This window comes from Canis lupus, chromosome 4 (assembly GCF_011100685.1).
Source record: "Canis lupus familiaris isolate Mischka breed German Shepherd chromosome 4, alternate assembly UU_Cfam_GSD_1.0, whole genome shotgun sequence".
NCBI lineage: Eukaryota > Metazoa > Chordata > Mammalia > Carnivora > Canidae > Canis > Canis lupus.
The window spans coordinates 17,952,000-17,963,988 of NC_049225.1; positions in this window are offsets into that span (position 1 = coordinate 17,952,000).

Below are 11,989 nucleotides of genomic sequence, written 5' to 3' on the forward strand. Positions count from 1 at the left end.
GGGTTTTAAAAATGTCTTGGTCAATATTATCAGCCTCAAGTCTAAATACTCTAAATGACTTCTTGAAATATCCCCACATAGACCTCAAGGTAGAAAGAAGACCTGAAGTAAATGAGAACTACTGGAGTTAAATCAGTAATGTCTAAGGTTGCAGGAAGCATGATGATAACCTTGTCCTTTATTTTTTCCAAGCTAATTTCCTTTCTCTCATGGAGCTATTTCACAGGCCAGGCAATAAAAACTAGTTCATAGGAGATACATTTTTCTCAAAGGGCTTAACATGGCCAAAAAGTAAGAATTGGAGAGAGCAAAACTATATACTGTGTTTATAGAACAAGAAGCTGTGGTATTGACCAAGCTTAGTATTTACAGCTTGATTTACTTCCTATAGGTTTTTGACATTAGAAAGTTTCCTCCATGCTTGAGTACATATTATTTTCTTCTGGGAAAACGTGGATTATTGTAATCCTTTGCCTGATTTTGTTTCTTTTGCTTTTGGGTGTTTGTTTGTTTGTCATAAAAAAATTTGCTCTGTATTTATCATGAAAGGATACTGTATTTTTTTATATTTTTAAATTTTTATTTCAATTCAATTAATTAATGTATAATGTAGTATTGGTTTCAGAGGTAGAAGTCAGTGATTCAGCGAAGTCCGGGTGGCTCAGCGGTTTAGCACAGCCTTCAGCCCAGGACGTGATCCTGGAGACCCAGGATTGAGTCCCACGTCGGGCTCCCTGCATGGAGCCTGCTTCTCCCTCTGCCTGTGTCTCTGCCTCTCTCTCTGTATCTCTTGAGAATAAATAAATAAAATCTAAAAAAAAAAAAAAGTAAGTCACTGATTCATCAGTCTTCTATACCACTCAGTGCTCATTATATCACATACCCTTCTTAATGTCCATCACTCTCTTACTTCATTCCCTACCCTCTCCCCTCCAGCCACTCCAGTTTGTTTCCTATGATTAAGAGTCTCTTATTGTTTGTATCTTTCTCTGATTTTGTCTTTTTTTATATTTTCCCCTCTTTTCCCATGATCCTCTGTTTTGTTTCTTAAATTCCACATATGAGTGGAGATCATATGATAACTGTCTTTCTCTGATTGACTTATTTCACTTAGCATACTATTTTCTAGTTCCATCCATGTCATTGCAAATGGCAAGACCTCTTTTATTATTATGGTTGATTCGTATTTCATTATATATATGTGTATATATATATATATATATATATATATATACCACATCTTTTCTATGCACTCATCTGTTAATGGACATCAGGGCTCTTTCCATAGTTTGGCCATTGCAGACATTGTTGCTATTAACATTGGGTGCAGATGCCCTTTCAGGTCACTACATTTGTATCTTTGGGGTAAATACCCAGTAGTGCAATTGCTGGGTTGTAAGGTAGCTTTATTTTTTACTTTTTGAGGAATCTCCCTAAAATTTGTATAAAACCAGAAAAGACCCTGAAAAGCCAAAGGAATGTTGAAAAAGAAAACCAAAAACTGGTGGCATCATACTTCTGAACTTCCAGCTGTATCACAAAGGTATAATCATCAGGACAGTATGGTACTGGCACAAAAACAGGCACATAGATCAATGGAATAGGATAGGGAATCCAGAAATGGACCCTCAATGCTATGGTCAACTAATCTATGACAAAACAGGAAATAATATCCAATGGAAAAAAAAAACAGTCTTTCCAACAAATGGTGTTTGGAAAATTGGACAGCCACATGCAGAAGAATGAAGCTGGACCATTCTCTTATACCATACACAAAAATAGACTGAAAATGGATGAAAGACCTAAATGTGAGGCAGAAGTCCATCAAAATCCTAGAAGAGAACACAAGCAGTAATCTCTGTGACCTTGGCTGCAGCAACTTCTTACTAGACACATCCCCAAAGGCAAGGGAAACAGAAGCAAAAATGAACTACAGGAATTCATCGAGATGAAAAGCTTTTGCACAGCAAAGCAAACAGTCAACAAAACCTAATGACAACATATAGAATGGGCAAAGATATTTGCAAATGACACTTCAGATAAAGAGCTAGTATCCAAAATATATAAAGAACTTATGAAACTCAACACCCAAAGAACAAATAATCCATTCAAGAAATAGGCAGAAGACATGAACAGACATTTCTTCAAAGAAGACATACAAATGTCCAACAGACACATGAAAAAATGGTCAACATCACTCGGCATCAGGGAAATACAAATCGAAACTACAGTGAGATACCACCTCACACCAGGCAGAATGGCTAAAATTAACAATTCAGGAAATGACAGATAGTGGTGAGGATGTGGAGAACCCTCCTACACTGTTGATGAGACTACAAGCAGAATAATGGATTCTGTCAAATTTTTTACTTTGTCAATTGAGACAATTATGTCAGTTTTCCCTTCATTTTGCTCATATGGCATATTATCTTGATTTTCACATGTTAAAATAGTCTTGCAATTGTCATAAATCCCAGTTAGTCATGGTGAGTCTTTCTAGTATGCTTTGAAGTTAATTAGCTACTATTTTGGTGAGGATATTTTCATATATTGCTGTATGCATCTATTGTCTACTTTTCTTGTGATATCTTTGTCTGGTTTGGTATCAGGCAATGTTGAGCTCATAGAATAATTTTCCATTTGTTGGAAGAATTCAAGAAGCATTGATGTTAAGTTTGTTTTGTTTTGTTTCAACCTCTGGTAGAATTCACCAGTGAAGTAATCTGGTCCTGGTCTTTTCTTCTCTTTCTTTCTTTTTTTAAAATTAATGAATCAATATTTTTATAAGTGAAGGATTTCTATTTATTCTTGAGTTCATTTTAGTATCTGTATGTTTGTAGAAATTTGTTTATTTTATCTAGGTTTTCTAATTAGCATACAATTCTTGATGGTATTTTCTTATAATTCTTTTCTTTTGTAGGATCATTAGTCATATCTTTGATCTCAGATTTAGATTTTGATGTCAGTATTTCTGTCTTACTTCTTCTCTTAGAGTCTGCCTACCTAAATATTTTGTCAATTTTGTTGGTCTTTCCAAAGAACCAGATTTTGGTTTCATTGATTCTATCTTTTTTAATTCTCTATTTCATTTATCTCCACTATAATCTCTATTACATCCTTCTTTCTGCTAGCTTTAGTTTTATCTTGTTTTTCTTTTTTCTAGTTATTTAAGGTATAAAACTAAATTATTGATTTGACATCTGTCTTCTTTTTTAATGTAGGCATTTATAACTATAAATTTCTCTCTGAGCACTCATCAGAGGTGTTAAAGAATGGTATAGGAAAAGTGTTCTATAGTGTTATGAATAAATATTAGCCTTTTAGAAGGCCTCTTTCCAAAGGCTGTGACCTTCACAAGTTTACTTACTCCTTTTTTCCCTCTTCCACAAGTACTTCTCTCTCTTTCTCTGTATCGTGTCTCTTTCTGTCTCTCTCTCTCTCTCTCTCTCTCTTTCTCTGTCTCCCTCTGAATGTGTGTGTGTGTGTGTGTGTGTGTGTGTGTGTGTGTGTGTGTCTTTCTCCCTCCCTCTCTTTCTCCTCTTCTTCACATCTTAAGTAAGACAGGAAGGTTAGAGCTGGGTAATTTTTATACCTGTTAGCTCTGTGAGCTTAACTCCGTATTGTGTTGTTTTCACTGTTGTTTTCTTGCAGATTTGCTTATGGCTCTCAGGGAATGACTACTGGCTTACTCCTTGCTTCAATCTGAGTGCCCTGAATCTCAGGTAATGCATGTCAGACAAACAGAACAACATCCAGAGAAGATGCTGTCCAATAATTTTGGAAAAGAGAATTTTGGGAAATAGGAAATATCATCATTGCCAAATGTGATGGAAATAGAAAGAAAATAATGTTTAAGAGCCTTGGTTACTGACATGCACACACGCAGAATGGTTTTGACACATTGTGTGAGAGTATAAACTGGATACACAGATGGTGTCATTACTATTTAGTTTGATTTAATAGATATGTCTAACTTTCTTTTATGTTTTAGACTTGAAGAAATTAATTTCTTCCCTCTCAAACGTGTATATACCTACAGTATTCACTCATTTATCCCTAATTTCAAAAATAAAAGCATTAAAAGAAAAATAATGTCTCAATAAAGCAAATTATATCAGGAATACACCAATATCATATCATAATTCAAAGTAAATGACGACTATTGCCTTTTAAAAAAAGAAGTTAAAATTCGTTTTTTTTTTGTAAAAAGATTATTTATTTATTTATTCATGAGAGGCAGAGACACAGGCAGAGGGAAAAACAGGCTCCACGCAGGAGCCAGATGTGGGACTCAATCCCAGAACTCCGGGATCATGTCCTGAGACAAAGACAAATGTTTAACTGCTAAGCCACCCAGGCATCCCAGAAGTTATTATTATGAAAAATGGCATCTTTGCACTGAAAAGTGACTTTGTCCATTTTTCCCCTCAAAGCAGCATTAGTTCAAATGCAAATACATTATAGGAAACTGTATAAACACAGAATGCATTTTATAGAAATACTATTAAAAGAACAACACCCAAAAATCATTAAATTACACTTTCCATATGAGTTGGCACATTTCTAAACTTTTACAGGTGCTCATAAATGTAATCTCACATATATACTTTGCAATGTCACACATTGAAGTTAGTGGCAAAAGGAATTTTAGAAAACATCAAGATCTGTTGCAAGTCTTAATTTGTTTAGCCTTCATTTAACCTTTATGTTCATTCAATGACTGGGTTCAAACATAAATAACAATGAAATCCCTCAATCCCAGGGCATAAAAAGTAGCAAAGTTCTGTAGCTATTTTCATAAAGATGCAGGGTGACAGGTAAGATAGGTTATAATTGACACTAATTGGTGTTCCTGATTGCTATGGCATATCATCTTTATAATAATATGTTCAGGATAGCTTGGCACTTTTCAAAGAATTAAAAACATGTCTTGTATGAAATAAACCCACCGATGTCTATAACTGAATAACAAACATTTGAGCAGCAACTAAAGGTGACATTCTGAAAAATATATTATTGCTTTAGCAAAATAATCAGAGGTAATGTAGCAATGCTGTAGATTATATATATATATATATATATATATATATAAAACACCTCAAGTAAATTATTCATTATCATATTTATTAAAAGATAAACATAAATGTTAAAAAAAACTATTCTATCTGAAGTGTAAATGTTCAGCCTGATCACTCTCCATGATGTATGTAATCCCTTCAAGTTTTCTTTTTATAGTGATATTTAAACAATTGAAATATTACATATGATTTTAGTTCTGTTTTTTTCTCCTAATGTCTTCAACTAATAAACATTTTCCTGATGCACTGTGTAATATAACCTAATTTCAATAAACTATGTTAGTGGCTGAACACTTGTATTAAGTGAATTCATCACCATTTACATAGCCTTTCCCCTGAGTTTGGCCGTGTACGCTATTTCCAAATCCTACTATTATAAACCACTACATTTAAGATTTCTGTGTATATATATATATATGTTCCTAGCTAATAATTATTTCTAGAACAAATACCTGTAAAATGTCAACTTGGATAGACAAAGAAACATTTTAAAGTGCCTTAGTGTATGAATATATGTTGACAAACTGCTGTATAAGAAAGATAAATCTATGTACCACTTTCAAAAGATCATATGAATACTTATCAGATTAGGTATTTTTTTTCTAATTTTGGTATCTTCTAGCTACTCCTATGCTTAAGGAATTCTCAGTCCATTACCTTTACTTTATAATTCAAGTTACAGTGTTTGCACCTTATTGCTCTGTACATGGTCTTTATTTAATAAAATCTAAGTGTATAAACAAATGTATTCTTCATTTTTGACATATGTATTTTAGTGAGAATTTCATGTATGCACATTTTAATTTTTTATAAAGTTAAATTTGTCCACCTTCTGGTTAATTATATCTTCCAGTGTTTGGATAAAAATTAATCTACCCAAAGTAACTCAATTTTTATTCATTTAGAATACTTTGTTATGTGTTGTAAGATAAGACTCTATCTGTATTATTTTTCCAAGTAGTTAACCAATTGTCTCAACACTATTTAACATAAATTTCCTTCCTCCTAGATTTGTACTTTTTCTGTTATGTTAAAATAGACTGATGTGTAACTAGTATTATTTCCTAGTCAACTCTGTCTTAGTGCTCTGTTCCTCTAATTTTATGTGAACTTCTGTACTGTTAAGGTGGAGTCTGGGATGGCTAGTGCCCTCTCATTGCCCTTCTATAGTAGAATTCTTTTCTACTAGTCTTGTCTGCTTATTTTTCCTGATATGCTTCAGAGTACTTTGAAGTTCCAAAACAAATTTTACTAAGTTTCTTAATAGAATTGAGTTAAATCCATTGATTAACAGGAGGTAAAATTTGTCTAAGAGTGGCTTCAACCCAAATTAAGGAACTAATCTGGACCCATTACTGGAGCCACAAGTTAGCAGACAAGCCACAAGTTAGCCACCTTGGTCAATGTTTCTTCATTATCGCGCTCTACGATTTTTAAATATCACTGCTAATTACATATAATTAAGCATTTCTTACTTATTAAGTGTTACCACTCAACATCTGATAATAGTTAAATATGCAGAAATTATGACATTTTACTAGTCGTGTCATGATTTCACTAGTCAGGATGCTGGACAGAAGGAGCAATTAAGCACTGAGAAGTAGTATTTAATGCTGATGCAGACTGAGAACCCTGCAAAATATTAATAAGTAAAGTGCAAGGTTCTTAGTCCTAAGCTTACTCTTCCTGTTGTAAGAATATTACATGTTTCACCAGCAAAATGTTAGTAGGAGCATGGATTGTGAACATTTCAAAGGGAGGAAAGATTATCTCATCTTTCTAGAGAAACGTTGTTAAGAATGTCAATTTCTAAGCTAACTGGAGACTGCATGTGTATCCTATATTTCAAGGTCCTTCTCCAGAAAGTAATACTTAAATTCTACACAATATTCAGGATCTTCAAAAGTAGCTTTGCTGCTAGAAATATTGTCTTCATAATATTTATGTGCATGTTCCCATGAGAGAATGGATTAAAGTAATTTCTCAGAAACGATTTGATAAAAATCAGGGTCATAAAAATACAAAAAGAAGAAATGTCCAAAGTGAGGTCTGCGCATAGTACATCAAAGTTCTACAAAATTACAGTTGAACTGAAAATCTTGCTTAAATAAAATAGATAAACTTGCAGCTATGATTCACTTCATTCATCACACCCACACAAACTGATTTTTCAGGAAAAGAGTCATTTTCTAGGCTTTTGTTAAGGAAGAAATTTTAAATGTGCATCTCATAATGGAGGAAAAATTGATGATGTGAAAACTGTTAGCAGCTATTTTCATTCAATAAACAGAATAAGAGGTTTACAAACCATTGTTTGTTATGTTTCCTTTTTACAGCCGCCTCCAACATTGGTCAACTTGGTTGAGCTAAATTATAGGTAACAGAGGTCTTTGTCACCATTTGGAGGGGGAGGCAAAATAAAGTGGCTGACTAGCCACTAGCTCCTCTCAAGTCATTTGGCTGGGTTTGAGAAAATAACAAGAAGATATGAAGTGGTTCAATTGTGAATTACAGGCCACCTTATAAAAACATTCTTTCAGTTTGATCTGTAACAAAAGTTACCATCAAACATTTTGAAGTTATGACCTTTGGTCTACTTTAATGTTGTTTATCTCAGGAGATTTATAGACTTTAAGAACTCTTTGGAAGAATAGCATAGTCTGTGTCCTCTTGTGAAAGTAAAGAAGCAAGTCCAGCTGTTGCATGAGTGTCTAGTCATCCTACCTCTGAAATGGAACGCTGAGGATATTTTCTTTAAAGAATGAGCTTATTTCTCCATTTGTTCCAATTGGAATTGATCTTGTGTATTGGAACTCTGATACATTTTTGAATGGATAAATTTGTTTGTAATACTGATAACATTATTGTTTTAGTGTTTCGCTGGACAGAGGGCTCACCGGGTATGAAATTACCAATGGGAATCTTATTTACCATTTATTTATCTTCTGAAAATGTTACTTGAACTGATGTCAACCTACTCTAAAATTTCATCTATAAGCATCTTCACTTAAGATGCTCCACTCTTCAGTATCTTCTCATTATCCGGATCCTTACCTAAATTTCAATTCCTGAAACAGAATTTCATAGACTTCTTTAGCCATAAATCTGCCCACTCACTCTCTGGCCTATCACTCGCTTTCATTTTCTTCATAGCACTTACTATAATATTTCTCTCCCCAGCAAAATACAAGAGCAAGAACATTTAGAACTTAAAATAGATTCTAATACACAGTAGTGTTATCAATGCGTATTTGTAGGATCAAAGAAGTAGAGAAAGGTGAACAAATGTATGAATAAAAATGTTACTGTAAATGGCATGTGCTGATGTCTTTTGTTGCAAAAACATGTATTTTAGCACACTAAAATGTTGAGCTCTGGTTTCTCTCATCATCATATGATATGAAAATTTAATTTTATCACAATTTTATGTTCTTATTCTTTTTTTAAGATTTATTTATTTATTTATTTATTTATTTATTTATTTATTTATTATAGACATAAAGAGAGAGAGAGAGGCAGAGACACAGGAGGAGGGAGAAGCAGGCTCCATGTGAGGAGCCCGACGTGGGACTCGATCCCGGGACTCCGGGATCGTGCCCTGGGCCAAACGCAGGCGCTAAACTGCTGAGCCACCCAGGGATCCCCTATTTTATCATAATTTTAAGAATTAGATATTTATTGACATTTATCCCAACATCGTTTGCATATTTGGGTAAACCCTGCTTTCTAGGATCATCTTTAAATATACTCTTGATTTCCATATGCTATTATTTCATCACAGTTTCCACACTTCACAATTTTTACCTAGTTTATATCAAATATAGACAGATCCATCTTTATCTGTATGCTTTTCAAAAATATTAAGATTTTTCAGTTTTTGAGAAGGTGGGGCAAGATGGCAGAGAGTAGGATTCCTCAACTCACCTGGACCCACCAACTTACCTAGATAACTTTCAAATCATCCTGAACACCTATAAATTCGACATGAGATTTAAGGAGACAACAGCAAGAATGCTACAGAGACCAGGGTTTTCGCTTCTGGCAAGGTTCTCCCTTTTGACTTTCATATTTCTACAATTACAAATTTTAGATGTATTTTCCTCTTCTAGATTCCTTTCAACATACTCAACTTAGTTTTGGGAGATATATGAGCTATATAACTTTTTGTTTTATGTTTTTTGTTTTCTTTGCCTCATTTTGTTCTGCAATGGTGAAAAGTTAATAACTTCTAAAACATGACCAGCATGCACCCAGAACCAATGGAATACCATGCTGATTCATTCTGTGAGATTATATTCTCTCTTCATTCCCATTCTGCCCCCCTCTTTTATCTCATTTATGTTTGGTTGGTCAATGCTCTGGCTCTCTACAAATATTTGTGGTTTATATAAATTTGGGATTGAGCATCTACTAACATACAGAACTTAATATATTCAGAACCAAGAGGATCAACCTCTAGGACCGCTCAGGTACACTACGTTCTCCCTCTACTAACTTCATCATCATCATCATCACTATCTTTCAGTCTCCCCCGCTTTTTTTCTTCTCCTCTTTTTCCCTCTTTACTTTTGCTTTTTTCTCTCTTTTTTTTATCTTTTCTTTTTCTTCTTCCTTGGGATTTGGCCTTTTATTTTTTACTACTTTGTTTTAAAATTTTTCACTTTAGTGGTCCTCTTGTTTTATTTCGTTCTGATCTTTGTTTTAATTTTCTGGTCTCCGACCTTGTCAGAATCATCTAGGGTGAAATTTACTTAAGTTGTGGTTGATATTCTTGACTCAGCCTGCTCATACAGCCACTATGCACTGAACAGAATGACTAGAAGGAGGACTCACCACAAAAGAAAGAATCAGAAAGAGTACTCTCTGCCACAGAGTTACAGAATTTGGATTACAATTCAATGTCAGAAAGCCAATTCAGCATCACAATGATAAAACTACTGGTGGATCTGGAAAAAAGCATAAAGGATTCAAGAGACTTCATGAGTGCAGAATTTAGATCTAATCAGGCCAAAATTAAAAATCAATTAAATGAGATGCAATTCAAATGGGAGGTCCTAATGACCAGGGTTAATGAGGTGGAAGAAAGAGTGAGTGACATAGAAGACAAGTTGATGGCAAGGAAGAAAGCTGAGGAAAAAAGAGAAAAAACAATTAAAGGACCATGAGGATAGGTTAAGGGAAATAAATAATAGCCTCAGAAGGAAAAATCTACATACAATTTGGGTTCCAGAGAGTGCCAAGAGGGACAGAGGACCTGAAACCGCATTTGAATAAATCATAGCTGAGAACTTCCCTAACTTGGGGAAGGAAACAGGCATTCAGATCCAGGAGATAGAGAGGTCCCCCCCTAAAATCAATAAAAACTGTTCAACACCTTGAAATTTAATAGTGAAACTTGCAAATTCCAAAGCTAAAGAGAAAATCTTTAAAGCAGTAAGAGACAAGAGAGTCCTAACTTATATGAGGAGAAATATTAGATCAACAGCAGACATTTCCACAGAGACTTGGCAGGCCAGAAAGGGCTGGCAGGATATATTCAGGCTACTAAATCAGAAGAACATGCAGCCAAGAATACTACATCCAGCAAGGCACTCATTCAGAATAGGAGAGATAAAAAGCTTCCAAGATAGGCAGAAACTGAAAGAATATGTGACCACCAAACCAGCTCTGCAAGATATATTAAGGGGGACCCTGTAAATGAAAGAGGAAGCCCAAAGAAATAATCCACAAAAACAGGGACTGAATAGGTATTATGATGACACTAAATTCATATCTTTAAATAGTTACTCTGAACATGAATGGGCTAAATGATCCCATCAAAAGATGCAGGGTTTCAGACTGGACAAAAAAACAAGACCCATTTATTTGCTGTCTGCAGAGACTCATTTTAGACCTAAGGACACCTCCAGCCTGAAAATGGAAGGTTGGAGAACCATTTACCATTCAGTTGGTCCTCAAAAAAAAAGCTGGGGTAGCAATCCTTATATCAGATGAATTAAAGTTTATCCCAAAGACTGTAGTAAGAGATGAAGAGGGACACTAAATCATACTTAAAGGGTCTATCCAACAAGAAGACCTAAAAATCATGAATATTTATGCCCCTAATGTGGGAGCCACCAAGTATATCAATCAATTAATAACCAAAGTAAAGACTTACTTAGATAAGAATACACTAATAGTAGGAGACTTCAACATGGCTCTTTCTGCAAATGACAGATCTTCTAAGCACAACATCACCAAAGAAACAAAAGTTTTAATTGATAAACTAGACCAGATGGGTTTCACAGATATATACAGAACTTTGCATCTGAATACAACTGGATACATATTCTTCTCAAGTGCACATGGAACATTCTCCCGAATAGACCACATACTGGGTCACAAATCAGGTCTCAACTCAAACCAAAAGATTGGGATTGTCCCCTGCATATTTTCAGACCACAATGCTTTGAAACTAGAACTAAACCACAAGAAAAATTTGGGAGAAACTCAAACACATGGAGGTTAAAGAGCATCCTGCTAAAAGATGAATGGATTAACCAGGAAATTAGAGAAGAATTAAAAAGATTCATGGAAACTAATGAGAATGAAGATACAAGCATTCAAAATCTTTGGGATATAGCAAGAGCAGTCCTAAGAGGGAAATATATCGCAATACAAGCATCCCTCAAAAAATTGGAAAAAAACTCAAATATACAAGTTAACCTCACACCTAAAGGTACTGGAGAAAGAACAACAAATCAAACCTACACCAAGCAGAAGAAGAGAAATAATAAAGATTTGAGTAGAACTTAATGAAATAGAGACCAGAAGAACTGTAGAACAGATCAACAAAACCAGGAGTTCTGGTTCTTTGAAAGAATTAATAAGATAGGTAAACCATTAGCCAGCCTTGTTAAAAAGAAGAGAGA